The sequence below is a fragment of the Hylobates moloch genome, unplaced genomic scaffold (genome assembly GCF_009828535.3).
Source record: "Hylobates moloch isolate HMO894 unplaced genomic scaffold, HMol_V3 SCAFFOLD_14, whole genome shotgun sequence".
Classification (NCBI taxonomy): Eukaryota; Metazoa; Chordata; class Mammalia; order Primates; family Hylobatidae; genus Hylobates; species Hylobates moloch.
The window spans coordinates 18,895,273-18,913,431 of NW_026652289.1; the positions used below are offsets into that span (position 1 = coordinate 18,895,273).

The 18,159-nt window shown below is 37.8% G+C and overlaps 1 long non-coding RNA gene across 1 annotated transcript in view; it reads right to left on the reverse strand.

Annotated features, from left to right (window-relative positions):
- Positions 1-473: 473 nt before the first annotated feature.
- Positions 474-18,159, reverse strand: part of LOC131381187 (uncharacterized) — a 74,397-nt gene continuing 56,711 nt past the window's right edge. The window contains exon 6 of the long non-coding RNA XR_009209740.1: positions 474-537. This is a non-coding gene — a long non-coding RNA (uncharacterized LOC131381187). The remainder of the gene's footprint in view (positions 538-18,159) is intronic.

Genomic DNA, 18,159 nt, shown 5'->3' on the forward strand with positions numbered 1-18,159 from the left:
CTGAAATAAGGGAACCAAAGTGAGTTTCATACTTCACCATAGGAAAGACAGAGAATTTATCAATTACAGGGGTACATTTTGCTATTTATTGGTGAGTGCTCTCTAAAGCTAACAGCTATTTAAAATACAGTCATGCTAATGGTCAAGTCATTTCCTGTTTACTTAAATCTTTTCTATCAGCATTTGCTTAAGTAAAACCTAAGGAACATTCTCTTTTAATGTTGCCATTATCTGTTCCCTCAGATCATATAAAGGTGGAATTGAAATTAACATTTGTAGATGAAAGACACTGTTTTTCTCCTAAAGAATGTGCTTAAACCAATTGTTTAAAGATCCAATGTTCTTAGGCTCTAAGTTGATTTCTAGTAAGAGATTTTTTCTTCTAGTATGACAATATTCTAATCAGAGTAGACATCCAGTAAACACTGAATAATTTACCCAAAACTGTGTACTTTAGGCAGTAAAGAACAATTCCCGCATGCATTGATGTTGTTATACCAAACTCTTTTACCGACAAAAGCACCACATTTTCTCAGTCTAAAGAAAGAAACAAAGAAATGTTATTGTTAGCTCAGATACTTTTATAGCTCTGGCTATATTCTCTAATTATTAAGTATTTTATATTCCTTATCTATCCCAAAATAAACTTGGATTCTTTACACTATATAGCTTCTGTTTTTTTTTTTTTTGAGACGGAGTCTCGCTCTGTCGCCCAGGCTGGAGTGCAGTGCCGCCATCTCGGCTCACTGCAAGCTCCGCCTCCCGGGTTCACGCCATTCTCCTGCCTCAGCCTCCGGAGTAGCTGGGACTACAGGCGCCCGCCACCACACCCGGCTAATTTTTTGTATTTTTAGTAGAGATGGGGTTTCACCGTGTTAACCAGGATGGTCTTGATCTCCTGACCTCGTGATCCGCCCGCCTCGGCCTCCCAAAGTGCTGGGATTACAGGTGTGAGCCACCGCGCCTGGCCACTATATAGCTTCTTAACCCTATACTCATAATGTAATGTTGAAGAAGATGAGATTCAAACTAAGAGAAAAATGACAGGTGGTCAAGCCTGTGGAACACAATGCCAAATAAAGTGGGATTATCTCAAAAATCTCTATATCTAGAGGTGGTGGAAGCTGGGGTGAGAGAGAGGTAACTGACAAGGACCACCCAGTGAAAGGTCTAAACCAGGCAAAGCTGAGAGAAGGTAAAGAAGACCAGATGTAAAGCTATTGTTCCAACAATTTCTCATCTTATTGAAAAAGTGAGGAACAAGAGCTCTAGAAGTAATTTTTTTCTCACTCACTTTGGTGAACTCTGCAGTAAACAGCAGTAAGCAGTTGTTAAGGAATTGTGAATGCAAAGATAAGCTCAAGGTCAATGATTCCAAATTATCTGAGAAGCATGAAGACCACATAAACAAATAACAAACCAAAGTACTCACACACAAGGAAATAGTACTAAAGCAATCAGAAGAAGACTTTAAAACAAGTGAAATTAATTAAGCTAATGTTGCATTTATGAAACAAAAGCAAATTGCCATAAAAAAGTATCTATTAGGGATAATGAAGATATATTCACACACACACACACACACACACACCATGTTGAATTTAAACAAATATATAGATTAGGTATAAATATAAATATAGATACATGTTGGAAAAAATTTATGGATAGGATGGATAAAATAATGGTTCTAGATGAAGCAAGGACTGATGGTCTAAAAATACTATGAATAGTAGATACTGAAAGTCTATGTATCTGTGGCTATGTATTCTATATATCTATAACAATGTATTCTGTAGCTCAATAGGAATGCCAAAAGAACAGAACAGATAAAATGCAGTCAAGGATGGTAATTATAGAACTGACACCCGGAATTGACCAAAAGTTATAGGTTATACCTAAGATGCCATCAACAGATGGTGAAGGGAAGTACTACAGAGAATAATTTTGGGTAGAAATGGGAGATAAAAGCTGCTAAGTTTATCATACTCAACACTCTGGTTGAAATATCCTTCTGTGTATTTTTTTTTTTTTAGAAGGAGTCTTCTTGCACTGTCACCTGGGCTGGAGCGCAGTGGCATGATCTCAGCTCACTGCAACCTCTGCCTCCAGAGTTCAAGTGATTCTCCTGCCTCAGCCTCCCAAGTAGCTGGGATTACAGGTACCCACCACCACACCCAGGTAATTTTTGGTATTTTTAGTAGAAATGGGGTTTCACTATGTTGGCCAGGCTGGTCTCAAACTCCTCACCACATGATCCACCCACCCTGGCCTCCCAATGTGCTGGGATTACAGGTGTGAGCTACTGCTCCCGGCCCCTTGTGTGTATTTTTACACAGAGAGAATGGTGAAACAGAAGGTGTCAGGCAAGTCCCCTGAAGGATCATGAGACATGTGAGTAGAAAATGAAATAATGAGCCAAATGAGAAGCTGGCAATGTAAGGAAAAGCACTCATTATATTAGTCCATTCTATGCTACTAATAAAGAGATACCCAAGACTGAGTAATTTATAAAGGAAAGAGGTTTAATTGACTCACAGTTCAGCAGGCTGGGGAAGCCTCAGGAAACTTACACTCATGGTGGAAGGGGAAGTAAACACATCCTTCTTCACATGGCAGCAGCAAAGAGAAGCACAGAGTGAAGGAGAGAAAAGTCCTTTGTAAAACTATCAGATTTCGTGAAAACTCACCTACTGTCACAAGAACAGCATGAAGGTAACAGCACCCATGATTCAACCACCTCCCACTGGGTCCTCCCAGACACGTGGAGCTTATGGAAACTACAATTCAAGATGAGATTTGGGTGAGGACACAGCCAAACCTTATCACTCATGGTGAAAGATGTGGAGTTTTAAATGAGCTGGACATGTTCAAGGATTGTTAAGAACACACTTTGTTAGCTACAGAGTAAGCAAGGAAGAGGATGGAAGGAAGGAGAAGAATTCAGAGACAAGAACCAGATGATATAGTACCTTGTGGGCCCTTAAGAAGATGAGGCCTTATTTTACATGTAATGGGAAGCCATCAGAGGGTTTTAAATAGAAAGACAAATGAACTATCATATACTTTAAGAGATCACTCTAGGTTCTTTCTAGAGAATGGAAAACAGCATGGAACAATAAAGAAAGAATATTAGAAACCTATTTTTATATTAATTGTTAGAAAGTTTGTCTTGTAGGCATCTATTATTTAACAAAAAAATGCATTTAATGTGAACTCCAATATTTAAAAACTAATTATTTCTAATTAGCCTATAAGATGTTATTTACATAATGCCACTTATGATATATGACTTGATGTTTTTCCTCTCAACTAGCTGGGATAGCCTTATACTGATCTCTTAACAAACATATACTTTCTCTGACAATAAATAGTAAGACTTTGAAGAATGGTTTCCTGGGTTTAGAGATAAAAGGATTAGACTGTTAAAGATTGAGAAAACAGATGACTCAGAAAAACATCTTAAGTTTATTCAATGGCCAACTATTACAACAAGATGAGTATTTACTACTTGCTGTAGATTAATTATAATCTAAATATGACTTAATTTATTCTGAATTCTGAGAGACTAAGCCATCTTTAAATTTTGCATTCTCTAATGATAGAAGTTTCTCCAATTAAGAGTCATGGAATATTTTCCTTTGTCGAGTGATTACAAAGTGCTAATCATTATGCAAAGTGTTTACTTACATACTTTATCTCATCAATTCTTCATGACTATTTAAATTGGGTATTAACCATTCCTATTTTACAGGTGAGGAAGCTCTGTCACAGAAAGTCTAAGTCATTTCTTATGGCCAAATAGGTAATGCCAAACTTGAGATTCAAAATCAAGGTCCTCTGACTTGAAAGCAGTCTTAGCCAATGTTCTAGACTGCATCACTTACAATAAAAATGGCAATTTTTATTGGTAATTAGTAATTACCAATAAAATTAATTAATTGGTAATTGGAACTGATTCCAATTACAGTTCAGTCACTATCTGGTGGTGTGATTTGAAGTGAATTACTGAAACAGTTTTATCTGTAAGCATATAAACAATAACATATACTCTATTCTGTACATATCAAAGTTAATGAAATAACCTTTTTGAAAATCCATCACAATGCCTGACGGCAGAGATGAACCTGAATATATGTAAAAATATATATTATATATAACATATATGTTATATGCATTATATATAAATCTAATACTTATGTTATATATATGGTATATGTATCATATATAAATATATACATAACTCTTCCCTTCAAAACGAAATTTTTTTGGAATAAATCATTGTAAAACACAAAACAAATGTATCTGTCTTTTTTGTTATTGTTGTTGTTGTTTTTGAGACGGAGTCTCGCTCTGTCGCCCAGGCTGGAGTGCAGTGGCGCCATCTCGGCTCACTGCAAGCTCTGCCTCCTGGGTTCCTGCCATTCTCCTTCCTCAGCCTCCCTAGTAGCTTGGACTACAGGTGCCTGCCATCATGCCCGGCTAATTTTTTTTTTTTTTTTTCTATTTTTAGTAGAGACAGGGTTTCACCGTGTTAGCCAGTATGGTCTCCATCTCCTGACCTCGTGATCCGCCCACCTCGGCCTCCCAAAGTGCTGAGATTACAGGCGTGAGCCACTGCGTCAGGCCGTATCTGTCTTTTTAACCAGAGATACTTATCCTAAATTTACATTTTTAAAGCATGAAGGGCACTATCATCAACCATTATTATAGAAAAGGGGCCGGGGATCATTAGCTATAATGCTAAATGCATGATTATACTTTACCATGCTCTTTTGTGTTTTGAATTCTGCATTCCCAGTCACCTTTCATGCTATCCGGTATAACTCTCTCCTATTATTGGTTATCTTCCTCTAGTTATTGATGCTGTTTTTATAACTTTACACTTCTATTTTATGCTTCTAATCTGCAGCGAGCTGGACATTTAGATGACTACATTTATAGAATGTGTTACAGAAGTAAAAATATATACAAACAAAGCAAGGATTCACGAGGTCTATTATGGCTGAAGTCAATGAATTTTAGTGTATGGCCTGTGACATTTATTTTAGTTCTGAAGTATTGCTTTTTATTTAATCTACAGTTCTTGATTTTGCTCTGGGTAGATAGCCAAAGGGAATAACCTATATATGAGACATTTGTTGTCTTATTAAAAATTATTAATTAAAAATTAAAATTATTTCATATGTTTTAGCAAAACATAAGAAATAAAATCTTTCCTCAATAATAAATTCTCATATACTTTATAGGTATCAGTGCTGATTTTCTCTTTAGAGTATGACAGCTTAGTGGTTAGCTTACTTAGCAGATAGCAAAATTCATATCTTACAAGTTGTAGGTTGTCACAAGTTAATGTAATCCTTCAATTGAAAAATTCTGGTGATCCCATAATATCTGACATCTGTAGGTCACATTATTTCATTTTATTTCTTTTGTTCCAGACCCAGCTATTATCTAATGAAAATGATTGCTTAGCATAGAGCCTTACATGGCAGAGCTGTTTGATAGACGATAAACCAATAGCAATGCAACTGACAACCATCAGTCATATTCATTTCCATATTCCTAGAGAGTCAGTGCCTGGCATATCACAGGCACTCAGTAAATGTTTCTTAAAGTGATGCATTAATACACACATGTAACCGACTCAGTTACGTGGGTGCCTCCTACTCAGGCATTATAGATCTGAGTTTAATTTTAACATTTAGAGGATTTAATATTTAGAGAATTGCAATGTCATTGGAAAAGTTCAATGATCGTGTATTAGTCACATGCATCACCATTTAAATATCCTGAGACTTCCCTTCTACTAATTTTTTAAAGGAGAAAGAAATAATAGCTATAAATCTACAAAGAAATCATGAGAAGTTTCATAGGGAATAAAATTTCAACTAATATGTAGTCAGATGGAAAGCATAGAGTTGGCATCACAACCCATAAGGGAAAAGATGGAGTATTTTTAAATGATACTAACAAAATCAGTTCATTATAAGAAAAAAATAGATTTGAGTCCCTTTCTCACACCACATCCAAAAGGAAAATTCAGATGGAATAAATATCTACATATAAAAGAGAAAATTGTATTGCTAATAGGAGATAATACAGAGAATATCTTCTTGGTTCTAGAGTAGGGGAAGAATATTTTGGCTTAATCTAGTCCCAAAACTGTTCTCGTTTTATAGTTTTTTTTTTTTTTGAACTTTTATTTTATGTTCAGGAGTACATGTGCAGGTTCTATAAATAACTCATGTCACAAGGGTTTGTTGCAGATTATTCTGTCACCCAGGTAGTAAGCCTAGTACCCACTAGTAATTTTTTCTGATCCTCTTTCCTCCCACCCTCATTTTATAGTTTAAATGGAGTTTCTTCTCGTTAATCAGGAGAAAAGCCAGAACCAACAGTTGACTCCCCATTCTGTTCTTTCCTGGAAACCATTTTTCATATATTTATCTGCCCCAAGGGACACATACGTTATCTTGAATCCTTCTGATCCTTGGAGATCTGGTTAAACCTGACCTGAAACACAATTTCAGGCTGCGACTATACAGAGCCCTCCTCACAGTCTCTGGGAGCTGCTGAGACAGGTCCTCAGGCTTTCTTCTGACTGTATATTTTCCTATCTGTGTGGGCTTTTGCTCTCCATGAGTACAGATACGTACCCAGCCCCGTCACTGGTTCATATACACACCTTCAAACACACATCACTCTTAAACACTCACATCTACTAATGTCATGCATTTCTGTTTGGTAACTTCACTCAACATACAGCAGACAATGGGTGGAGTTATTTTAAGTTCCATACAGCTTTCTACCATCTACCTAGCTCCACAACCCTCTTCCTAACTCCTTTTTCTAGATTGACAGGGATATTATTTTAACATCTCACTTAGAACATTTCCACCCACTTACAGGTCCCTGAAGATCTCATCTTCCACTCTCAATCACTTGTCAAGGGACTGTAGTTATTTTCTTTGTATTTTTCCCTGAGCAAATACACCAACTTTTTATAAAAGGAATTCTGATGAAAGGTATTAACAAGATTTCCCCACCTCATCACAAATATGGGGTTATCATACCTAACATGATGCCATGTATAAAAAGCATTTGGTGACTCAATTATATAGTCCAGGAAAGAAAGCTAATAAATAGAAACTACACAGTAAATAGTCTAGACACCAGAACTTGGTTAGTGACGTCACACCTAAATCCATTAAGAACTCTCTGCTAAGTTGTAAGAGTTAAGACATTGCAACTAAGTGGTGAACCAGTAAAGTACTGATTTTAATGAAGTTGGAAAATATATTTTCCTCACTACCTGCAGGAAAACACTGTGTTTAAAATAAACGAACAATGAACAAACAAGCAGAAAATATACTGGCCTGAAAACTATAATGAAAAGGACATTATGTAGACCTCCTGGGTATATTCAGATTAAAAGTCCATCACTCTTCTGACCCCTTGTCCTGAGGAAAGCTACTTAGGTCAAAAGGGATGTGTGCATCTGAAAGGTTGTAGTGACGTGGAGTGCTGAGAAAGTAACCCCTTCTTTACACCCTCTGTAGTCACTCAAGCCAGGCTCCACCAAGGCAAAGACAACCAAGGTCAGGCCAGAGAGAAGTACAAATAAGACTAATGGTGGGGCAAACTAATTCCCAGGTAAATCCAGTATCTCCTTTTAGAGACTCCTAAGTGAACATGTTATGGTGAAATTTTAATCAGCTGATGAACGTGTACCAACCTTTTCAAATTTACTTAATCTTAGAAATTAATTTCTTTTGGATTAAAAAAAAATCTGTAAGAATTTGGCCATGCGTGGTGGCTCACTCCTATAATCCCAGCACTTTGGGAGGCCAAGGCAGGCAGATCACCTGAGGTCAGGAGTTGCAGACCAGCCTGGCCAACATGATGAAACCCCGTCTCTACTAAAAATACAAAAATTAGCTGGGCATGGTGGCGGGCACCTGTAGTCCCAGCTACTCAGGAGGCTGAGGCAGGAGAATCGCTTGAACCCAGGAGGCGGAGGTTGTAGTGAGCCAAGATCGTGTCACTGCACTCCAGCCTGGGCGTCAGAATCAGACTCCAGGTCAAAAAAAAAAAAGAATTCTTTTCATCTTACACATTGTAAATTTTTTTTTGTTTTGGATGCAGGGGTACATGGGCAAGGCTGTGAGTATATTACATGATGATGAGGTTTGGGATATGAATGGTTCCATCACCTCACCTGGCTGGTGAGCATAGTACTCAATAGGTAGTTTTTCAGTCCATTCCTCCCTCTGTCCTCCCCCCTCTAGTAATTCCCAGTGTTTACTGTTCCCATCTTTATGTCTATGTGTTTTTAATACTTAGCCCCCACTTATAAGTGAGAACATACAGTATTTGCTTTTCTGGTTTTGCATTAATTCACTTAATTTATTGGCCTCCACCTGCATCCATATTGCTGCAAAGGACAAGATTTCATTCATGTTTATGGCTGTGTGGTATTCCATGGTGTATATGCACCACATTTTCTTGATCCAATATAACACTGACGGGCACCTACGTTGATTCCATGTATTTGCTATTCTGAATAGCTCTGTGATGAATGTACATGTGTCTTTTTGATAGAATGAATTATTTCCCTCTGCGTATATACCCAGTAGTGGGATTGCTGGATTAAAACTACAATGAGCCGATGGGGGCGGATCCCGAGGTTAGAAGTTTGAGACAAGCCTGGCCAACATAGTGAAACCCTGTCTCTACTAAAAATACAAAAATTAGCCAGGCATGGTGGTATGTGCCTGTAGTCCCAGTTACTCGGGAGGCTGAGGCAGGAGAATCACTTGAATCTGGGAGGTGGAGTTTGTGGTGAGCCGAGATCACACCAGTGCACTCCAGCCTGGGCAACAGGGAAAGACTCCATCTCAAAAAAAAAAAAAAAAAAGAACTGCAATGAGATACCATCTCACACCACTCAGAATGGTTATTACTAAGAAGTTTAAAAATAACAGATGCTGGCAAGGCTATGGAAAAAAGGAAACACGTATATGCTATTGGTGGGAATGCAAATTAGTTTAGCTACTGTGGAAAGCAGTTTGGAGATTTCTCAAAAAACTCAATAAGAATCTTGAGTAAAAATAGACTAGTTAAGTAATCCTAAATGAAAGGGAGAAAGACATTCTCAGTGCAAGGTGTAGAAATGACTCATTTAAACTGCAAGATTTCAATGAGTTGACGTGTAACATGAAATCCTACTTCCCTATAACCTCCAGAGTTTCTTTTGGCAGCGATTAAAACCATTTCCTAAAATCCACTATGATTTAGCTATGTTAGCATTAATTTGAATTCTTATAAACCAAAAGAATGGCTTGATTAACAATTTTTTAAAAATTTCTACTCTCAGAACATGGAGCTACAGGAATGCTATTGTCACCATCGTTATAAAATGTTAGGAGGTCCTGGGCCGGGCGCAGTGGCTCATGCTTGTAATCCCAGCACTTTGGGAGACCGAGGCGGGCGGATCACGAGGTCAGGAGATCAAGACCACGGTGAAACCCCGTCTCTGCTAAAAATACAAAAAAAATTAGCCGGGCGTGGTGGCGGGCGCCTGTAGTCCCAGCTACTCGGAGAGGCTGACGCAGGAGAATGGCGTGAACCCGGGAGGCGGAGCTTGCAGTGAGCCGAGACTGCGCCACTGCACTCCAGCCTGGGCGACAGAGCGAGACTCCGTCTCAAAAAAAAAAAAATGTTAGGAGGTCCTATCTCTCTAGTAACTTAATCTTAATGTATGTGATCCAAGGGGGAAAGTGCTCAATTAAGCATGATGTTCAAATGCCTGGGCATTCCCTGGGGCTCTGGCATTAGTATCTTGGCTCCTGGTATAGTTGTTCATGATGAAAAAATTATCTGCTCCCTTCTGTCAGCTTCATTATTTTATACTTTCAAAGTTCTCTTTCTACTTTTGGATATCTTAGACTATGCTACTGAATGTATGTTTCCCGCATGAAACCTTGCACAGCAAAGACAAAGGATAGTCCAGACTCTTTGTTAAACTGGCTAGTCCCAGATTTTCTCTAACTGGCACACTTCCAGAAGTGAAATTCTTCCTTTATTGACTTCCCATTTAAAGTAAATGAACCCTTCTATTTGTTTCTATGACAGACATAAAAAGAATTTTTAAATGGTGTAGTTTTACCTAAATGGAAAAAAAATTCAAATAAGTTCTACTAATAAAAAAATTGTCATTGAACATAAAATTAGTTCCTCAACCATTTTATGTCACTGTATAATGAGGGTATCTAATTTCCTATAATAATTATCTTAGTCTATTTTTGCTCCAATAACAAAATACATTAGACTGAGTAATTTATAAAAAACAGAAATTTATTTCTCACAGTTTTTGAAGCTGAAGGCCCAAGAGCAAGATGTCAGCAGGGGCCTGGCACAGTGGCTCACACCTGTAATCCTAGCACTTTGGGAGGCAGAGGCAGGCAGATCACCTGAGGTCAGGAGTTCAAGACCAGCCTGCCCAACATGGTGAAACCCCATCTCTACTAAAAATACAAAAAAATCAGCCATCAGCGGTGGCACATGCCTGTAGTACCAGCTACTTGGGAGACTGAGATGGGAGAATTGCTTGAACCTGGGGGATGGAGGTTTCAGTGAGCTGAGATAGTGTCACTGCACTCCAGCCTGAGCGACAGAGTACAGTGTAGTCACTCAAGCCAGGCTCGAGTGACTGGTTCAAAACAAAAGATGTCAGTAAGTTTAGTGTCTGATTGAGGCCCACTTTCTGCTTCCAATATGGCACCTCTTGCTTATTTTCACGTGGTGGAAGTAAGCAAAAGGGCCAGATAATATGTCCTCACATGGCAGAAGCGATGGAAGAATAAGAGGGCAAAAAGGGGCTAGCTAGTTCTCTCCAGCCCTTTCATAGGCACTAAACCTATCCATATATGCGTGCAGAGCTCTCATGGCCTAACTACCTTCTAAATGATCCATAACTTAGTATTACTGCATTAGGAGAGTAAGTCTCATTATGAATTTTGGAAGGGACACAGACATGCAAACGATAGCTGTAACACTGTAGAATTTAGAAAATAAATTTTTAGTCAATTATCTTATTTATGAGAGATTATTTCTAAATTTGTACAGGAAAATTACAAAATTAGTGAATTTTCTTGTTTTTATTTTAAAAATTAACTTTACTTGTAGAAAAAATAAAATTAATCCAAAAATTGCCTTAAATATTTTTTAAGTTAATGTAGAAAATTCTCCTTTAAAATATTGAGGTACCGCTACTAAGAAACTTGAAAGACCAAAGATCTATGGAAATGTCTTCATTTCTAATCAACTGTGTCTGACTTTGCTTCATGGCAAAGAGATATTAACAAAATAAATCAATTGAGATAGCTAAAATCTGTTTTTATACTATTTCAAAGGCTTAAGAATAAAAATTAAATCTATCAGATTTACATTAAACCTAACAAAATGTTTTAGTTTGTTGGCTTTAAAAAATTTTAATTCATTTTTGTATCATCTATGACAGTGCAGATTGTGTCACTCCTAATTAAAGAGGGTGAGGTCCCTCCTTATTTAAAATCAGAGCGGTATTTTGAGAGTTTCAATATTTGAATGATAAAAGAAAAAGCCAGCCAAAGGTCTCAAACATTCATTTAAATTACCTGACAGAGAGAACCCATAATTTCTATATTTGAAAGAGGTCTTGTATAAAACTGGAGAACTGTTTATTTTAATAGTATAAAAAATGACCTTGTATCTCTCTGATAGAAATAATTCTGGAGTCAGGTATAAACAGACTCGGAGAGGAGAGAAAGAGAAAATGTACTTTAACTAAGTTATAGGGGCATAAAAATGAAATGGGTTTTGATGACATCACAAGCTCTACAGCAGAAATGGGAGCTTTTAATTTGATCCTATAATTTTATTTTATTTTATTTTTTTCTGGAAAAAGGAAGGTTTCTTAAATGACATACACTGGCCATAAAACGTTTCAAGAGATGTAGAAGCCTACAATCAGCTACTTGTTTAAATGAACACTTCAAATTTAGCCTATTCAAAAATATGTTTTTCTTTTGTCAATTTCCCTTAAGAACCTGCTTGAGGGGCTGGGAGTAAGGGCGAGGTTGGTGGTAGGGACCAAGACGGAAGTGACCGAGAAAGAATTCAGACCACATGAAATCTCTAACATGTTTTAAAATTAAAATTAACAGCTTGTGTTATGTTTATACTTATCCTCTGGCCATGTTGTAATAAATAAATAAAACCTCTTACAATGAAGTGTGTTTTCTAATTTCTCTCTCACTAGCTAAAGGGTGATTCTGTTCAGCTAATAGTGTGTTGTTTCAATGGAGATTCAGGTGTATAAATAAGTGAGAAATAAGCCAAGCCAAGAAAGTAGCACGCTTTGCTTCCTTCTGCTTGTTAATTTAGAAAAACAGTGCTGCTCCCAACCATCACTAAATGTGCTTTATTCCATGGGTGGCAATTCTAGTTCTTGTTCTCTTGGAATGGCTGTTCCTATTTTCATGGGTGGGAGGTCTGTGAAGGTGAATAACATGGCTTCCATGGGACGTAGACTCAATGGTGAAACCAAATGAAGAAATCTGTAGCCCCCCTCTGAGGTGTCTGGTGGAGATTAGGTCTGATCTAACACCTTTTGGTCTTGCTCTGTCTAAACAAACACTCAAATCTGAAACCCAGCCAGTCATAGCAGTCCCTGCCTACACATGTAATCACAGGCATTTCAGAGCTTAGTCTTAAGTCCTGGCTGTCAAGTTTGTAATAAAAATATGCTATTTAATGTTTGCAGAATGAGGAAAGCTAACTGGCCAAGTGGATTTTTTCCAAGCTGTCAATTATTCTCTAGAATCAAGAAGTATTTTTCTTTTCTCTTTTTTTTTTTTAACAATGACACTTTGCTTGTATATAGTTCAGTTGGTACCCACTCTTTTTGATCATCTGACATTCCTGCAATGAGTGGAAATTTACAACTTTAATGAAAACTTTGTCATCACCAATCAAAACTATAAGTCAAATTAAGTGCAATCAACCTTTTAAGAATCATCTGAGATTCTTTTAGAACTACCTCATAATGCAAAACATCTAGTTTCAGGCATAACTGGTACAAATCAGAATCATTTACATGCTTATCATAGTAATTTCCAGTGTTGTACTATTTCTTCCTGTATCATTCCTACATCATTTATTTAGCACATATTTATTGAAATTGTAGAGAGTAAGCTCCAGGTTATCCACAATTGTGTCCTGGGTCTCAAAAGATTTATAATCATTTAGAAAGATGGACTTGCAAATTCTGAGAAAACACACACACACACATATACACATGAGATAAATTTCTGTAATATAATGGATAAATGTTTTTTGTTTTCTTGATTGCAGCTGCTATGGTCTGAATATTCATGTCCTACCAAAATTCCTGTGGTAAAATCTAATCCCCCAGGGTAATGGTATTAAGAGAGGGGCCTTTGGGAGATAATTAGGATTATATTAGGAGCCCTCATATGTGAGATTAGTGCCCTTATTTAAAAAGGTGTGAGGAAGCCTGTTTGCTCCTTGTGCCATGTGAGGACACACTCCCTCCATGAAGCAGGGAGCTTTCACCAGAAAATTCATTTCACTGAATCTTCTGACGCCTTGATCTTGAACTTGCTGGCCTCCAGAACTGTGAGCAGTAAATCCCTATTATTTATAAATTACCCAGTCTCTTGTACTCTGTTGTAGCAGCCCAAACGTACTAAGATATTAGGTTGGTGCAAACATAATTGTGGTTTTTGTATTCTTGAAATTTGCCATTTGAAATTGGAATACATTCTTAAATAAATGTGGTTATATTATATATCATTTTAATGTGCATTTCTTGCTTTAGTTTTTGTTTTGTGAATGACTTATTTCTTGCTGTTTGTTTTATATGAATTAAACTGTGGAAATGATGTCAGACAAAAAGGAAATTCAAGAGATTTTGCTATTTGAGTTCAAAATGGGTCTTAAAGCAGTAGAGACAACTTGCAACATTAACGAATTTGGCCCAGGAACTGCTAAGGAATGTACAATGCAGTGGTGGTTCAAGAAGTTTTGCATAGGAGATGAGAGCCTTGTGAAGATAAGGAGCATAGTGGCCGGCTATCGGAAGTTGACAGTAACCAGTTGAGAGTTGCCAAAGAACTCATAGTGAACCATTCCACAGTCATTCGGCATTTGAAGCAAATTGGAAAGGTGAAAAAGCTTGATAAGTGGGTGCCTCATGAGCTGAGCAAAAATAAAAAAAAAAAAAGTTATTTTGAAGCACCCTCTTCTCTTATTCTACTCAACAACAATGAACCATTTCTCAATCGGCTTGTGACATGCCATGAAAAGTGGATTTTATATGACAATTAGCTACACCAGCTCAGTGGTTAAACTGAGAAAAAGCTCCATAGCACTTCCCAAAGCCAAACTTATGTCAAACAAAGGTCATGGTCCGTGTTTGTTGATCTGCTGCCAGTCTGATCCTCTACAGCTTTCTGAATCATGGTGAAACCATAACATCTGAGAAGTATGCTCAGCAATTCAATGGTATGCACCACTAACTACAGCTCCTGCAGCCAGCATTGGTCAACAGAAAGGGCCCAATTCTCCACAACAATGCCTGACTACACGTTGCACAACCAACCCTTCAAAAGTTGAACAAATTGGACTACGAAGTTTTGCCTCTTCTGCCGTATTCACCTGACTTCTCGCCAACTGACTGACACTTTTTCAAGCATCTTGACCACTTTTTGCAGGGAAAACATTGCCCAATGAACAGGATGCAGAAAATGCTTTCCAAGACTTCAAATCCTGAAGCACTGATTTTTATGTTACAGGAAAAAACGGACTTATTTCTTGGCAAAAATGTGCTGGTCATAATGGTTCCTATTTTGATTAATAAAGATGTGTTTGAGTCTATTTATAAGAATTTGAAATTCACAGTCCAAAACCGCAATTACTTTTGCACCAACCTAATAGTACCTATATGAGTATTGTCACTCTTCTCCAGGCTCATATTCTGTTCTCCATAGTTAAGACCCTTAAGATCCACTGCCAGGCAGGTTTTCCTGGTTATAATCAGTACATATTAGTCAGGCCTATCACTCTATGTTGAACATTCCCTTTCTTCTCCTAGTAGGAACATTATTTTCCTGATTAAGTCATGCAGAGATTTGTCCTATGTAATTGGTTCAGAGGCAATTAGGGGAAGTAGGGGTAGAAAGTAAGAAAAACAAGCATCATCTTGGAAGTCATCAATCTTGGGTGAATCCTTTGCACAGTTTCAAGCAATGGGAAGATGCTCTTTTCATCATGATGGAGGGAGGGTGTTTATTGCTGCTGGCTCATAGGGATTGAAATTCTTAGTTCATCCTCCCGAATGTCTCCATCCAAGCTTAATATTCCTCTCCTCCCCAACAGGGCCCTGAATTCATTATAGAAGAATTTGACAGAAATATGAATTTAGTCTCCTTTTGGCTCTACCTCTCTTCCTATAAAATCTTGAGCCTGATTTTCAACACATTTTTCTCTTCAACACATTTTGCACATGAAAGAAATGTGAGTCTCTTGAAATGCTGTAAAGAATGGCTTTTGGCTTTTACTCTGCAACCTTATTTAATAGTGTCTATTTTCTTCCTTCAGAGCCTATATGGCTACTAACAACTGCTAATTAATTCTACAATCTTTGTTAATGTAAGTTAGCCCATATAATTCATGTAAAGAACTATTACAAAATGAATGCATTACCTCTTCGTTTGTACTCCAATCCATCACAGATGGTGAAAAGCAGGGTGCTGATAATCTCAGTTGGTCTCTTTGGATTTTGGAAACAATGCATATTACACTGGGAATATTGCTTTGGTTCCATGTAATGAGTGACTTAGAAGGCTGTCAGTTTTCAGTGTGGCCCATAGCAAGATAGATTCTTCAGCAGTTTTAGTTATGGTAAAAGTAGCTCTGCCACTTTGTACAAATGACTTGCAGATCACATAGTACAGGAGGTTGGAGGTCTTTTTGGTAGATAAAACGTTATGTCTAGTCTCTGGAGAACCATAGCAAAAAAAAAATCACAGCACAGAACTAGGAATTGAAACAAAGTCATACCATCTTTGGCAAAGAACTAGTCACATTTTGAAAGAAGCTCCTTATGCTGTTGGGTCCTGCTAGAGATGGTGCACCAGAACATAGACTACCAGGTGACAATGTAATGAAATGTCCACCCGGAGCTGGATCTTTTCTTTTTCCATCAGATCACTGTAGAAAAGTCCAATCTCCAAGCCCATTTCCAGCCCCACAATGGCTAAAAATCTTAGCAAAGAGAGAGAAGTCAGTGCATCCGGGGTAGGTGTGGTATGGGTGTCAGGTCCTCTGTTCCTACTTATTCATATTTGGATTTCCTTTTTAGTCCTTTGTCAAGAAGATTAGACAAAGAGATGTCTGTCCAAAGATAAATAAATCTAGAATGGATGACAGGAAGAGGAAAATTAAGATGTTGGGATCAACTGCAATGGTAGAGACTGTAGACTGTTTCATCAAAGCATCCTAGGGCCAGGTTTTTTGTTTTGTTTTTTCTTGTTCGTTTTAGTTTGGTTTTTAAGAAATTGTGACTGGCCACTAGTATATGTTGTTTGCATTAGTTTACTATCACTACATAACACATTATTACTACTCACCTAGAGGCTTTAAAAAAAAATCTCACATTTCTATAATTCAGAAGACCAGAAAGTGCCAAAATTAAGGTATCAGCCAACTTGGACATTTATCTGGAGGCTATGAGAAAGAGCCTCCTTGGAGATTATTCAGCTTGTTGGGATAGAGTCCAGTTCCTTGCAGTTGTAGAATTGACAGCCCCGTTATCTTGCCTGCTGTTGGCTAGGAACTTCTCTCAGCAGCTAGAAATTTGTTATGACCTGAGCTGTGTTCCACCAAAATTTGTATGTTGAAATTTTAACCCAGAGTATCTCAGAATATGACTGTATTTAGAGATACAATCTTCAAAAAGGGAAATAAGGTAAAATGAGGTCATATGAAAGGGACCTGATCCCATATAATTGGTATCTTTAAACGAAGAGGAAACTTAGACACAGGCATGTACACAGGAAAGATCATGTAAAGATACAGGGAGAAGATGACCTATAAGCCAAGGAGAGAGGTCTTGGAAGAAACTACCTCTGCTGACATCATGATCTCAGACTTCTGGCCTTCAGAACTGTGAGAAAATAAACTTCTGTTGTTTAAGCTGCTCGGTCTTTTTTTTTTTTTTTTTTTTCCTTGAGATGGAGTTTCACTCTTGTTACCCAGGCTGAAGTACAATGGCATAATCTTGGCTCACTGCAACCTCTGCCTCTTGGGTTCAAGTGATTCTCCTGCCTCAGCCTCCTGAGTAGCTGGGATTACAGGCGCTCGCCACCTTGCTTGGCTAATTTTTGTATTTTTAGTAGAGAGAGGATTTCATCATCTTGGCCAGGTTGGTCTCGAACTCCTGACCTGAAGTGATTCACCTGCCTTGGCCTCCCAAAGTGCTGGGATTACAGGCGTGAGCCACCGCCCCTGGCCAGTCTGTCATTTTTTATGGCAGCCCTAGAAAACTAATGCAAAGCTACTCTCTGGTTCTTGTATATGGGCCTCTCCATCTTTGAATCAGCAATAGTGCATCAAATCTTTCTAGTACCTTGAATCGCTTCTGCTACCAGCCAGAGGAAACTCTATTTTCCACTATTCTCACAGGAGACAATTCCACTACATTTTCTGCCATTACCTAACAAGCATTTCCATTCCTCCTGTTTCCAATAACAGGCCCGTCACTTCATTCTGAGCCCTTATCAGAAAGGCTCATAAAATTAATATTTTGACTCACAATTGGTTGAAGACAATTTAGGCATTTTCTATCATTGTATCTTTCAAAATTTTTCTCAGACTTCTTCCAGCCTCCATCCACTTGGTTTCAAAGCCAAATCCACATTTGTATGTGTTTGTTATGGCAGCACCTACTTCCAAATACCAAAATTATCTACACCAGTCAGAGTTCAACCAGAGGTGCAGAACATTTAAGATTGTACAGGTATTAAAATTATATCTCTCTTGATAGAAGGATGGATGGACAGATGATTGATAGATAGATGATAGATAGATAGATAG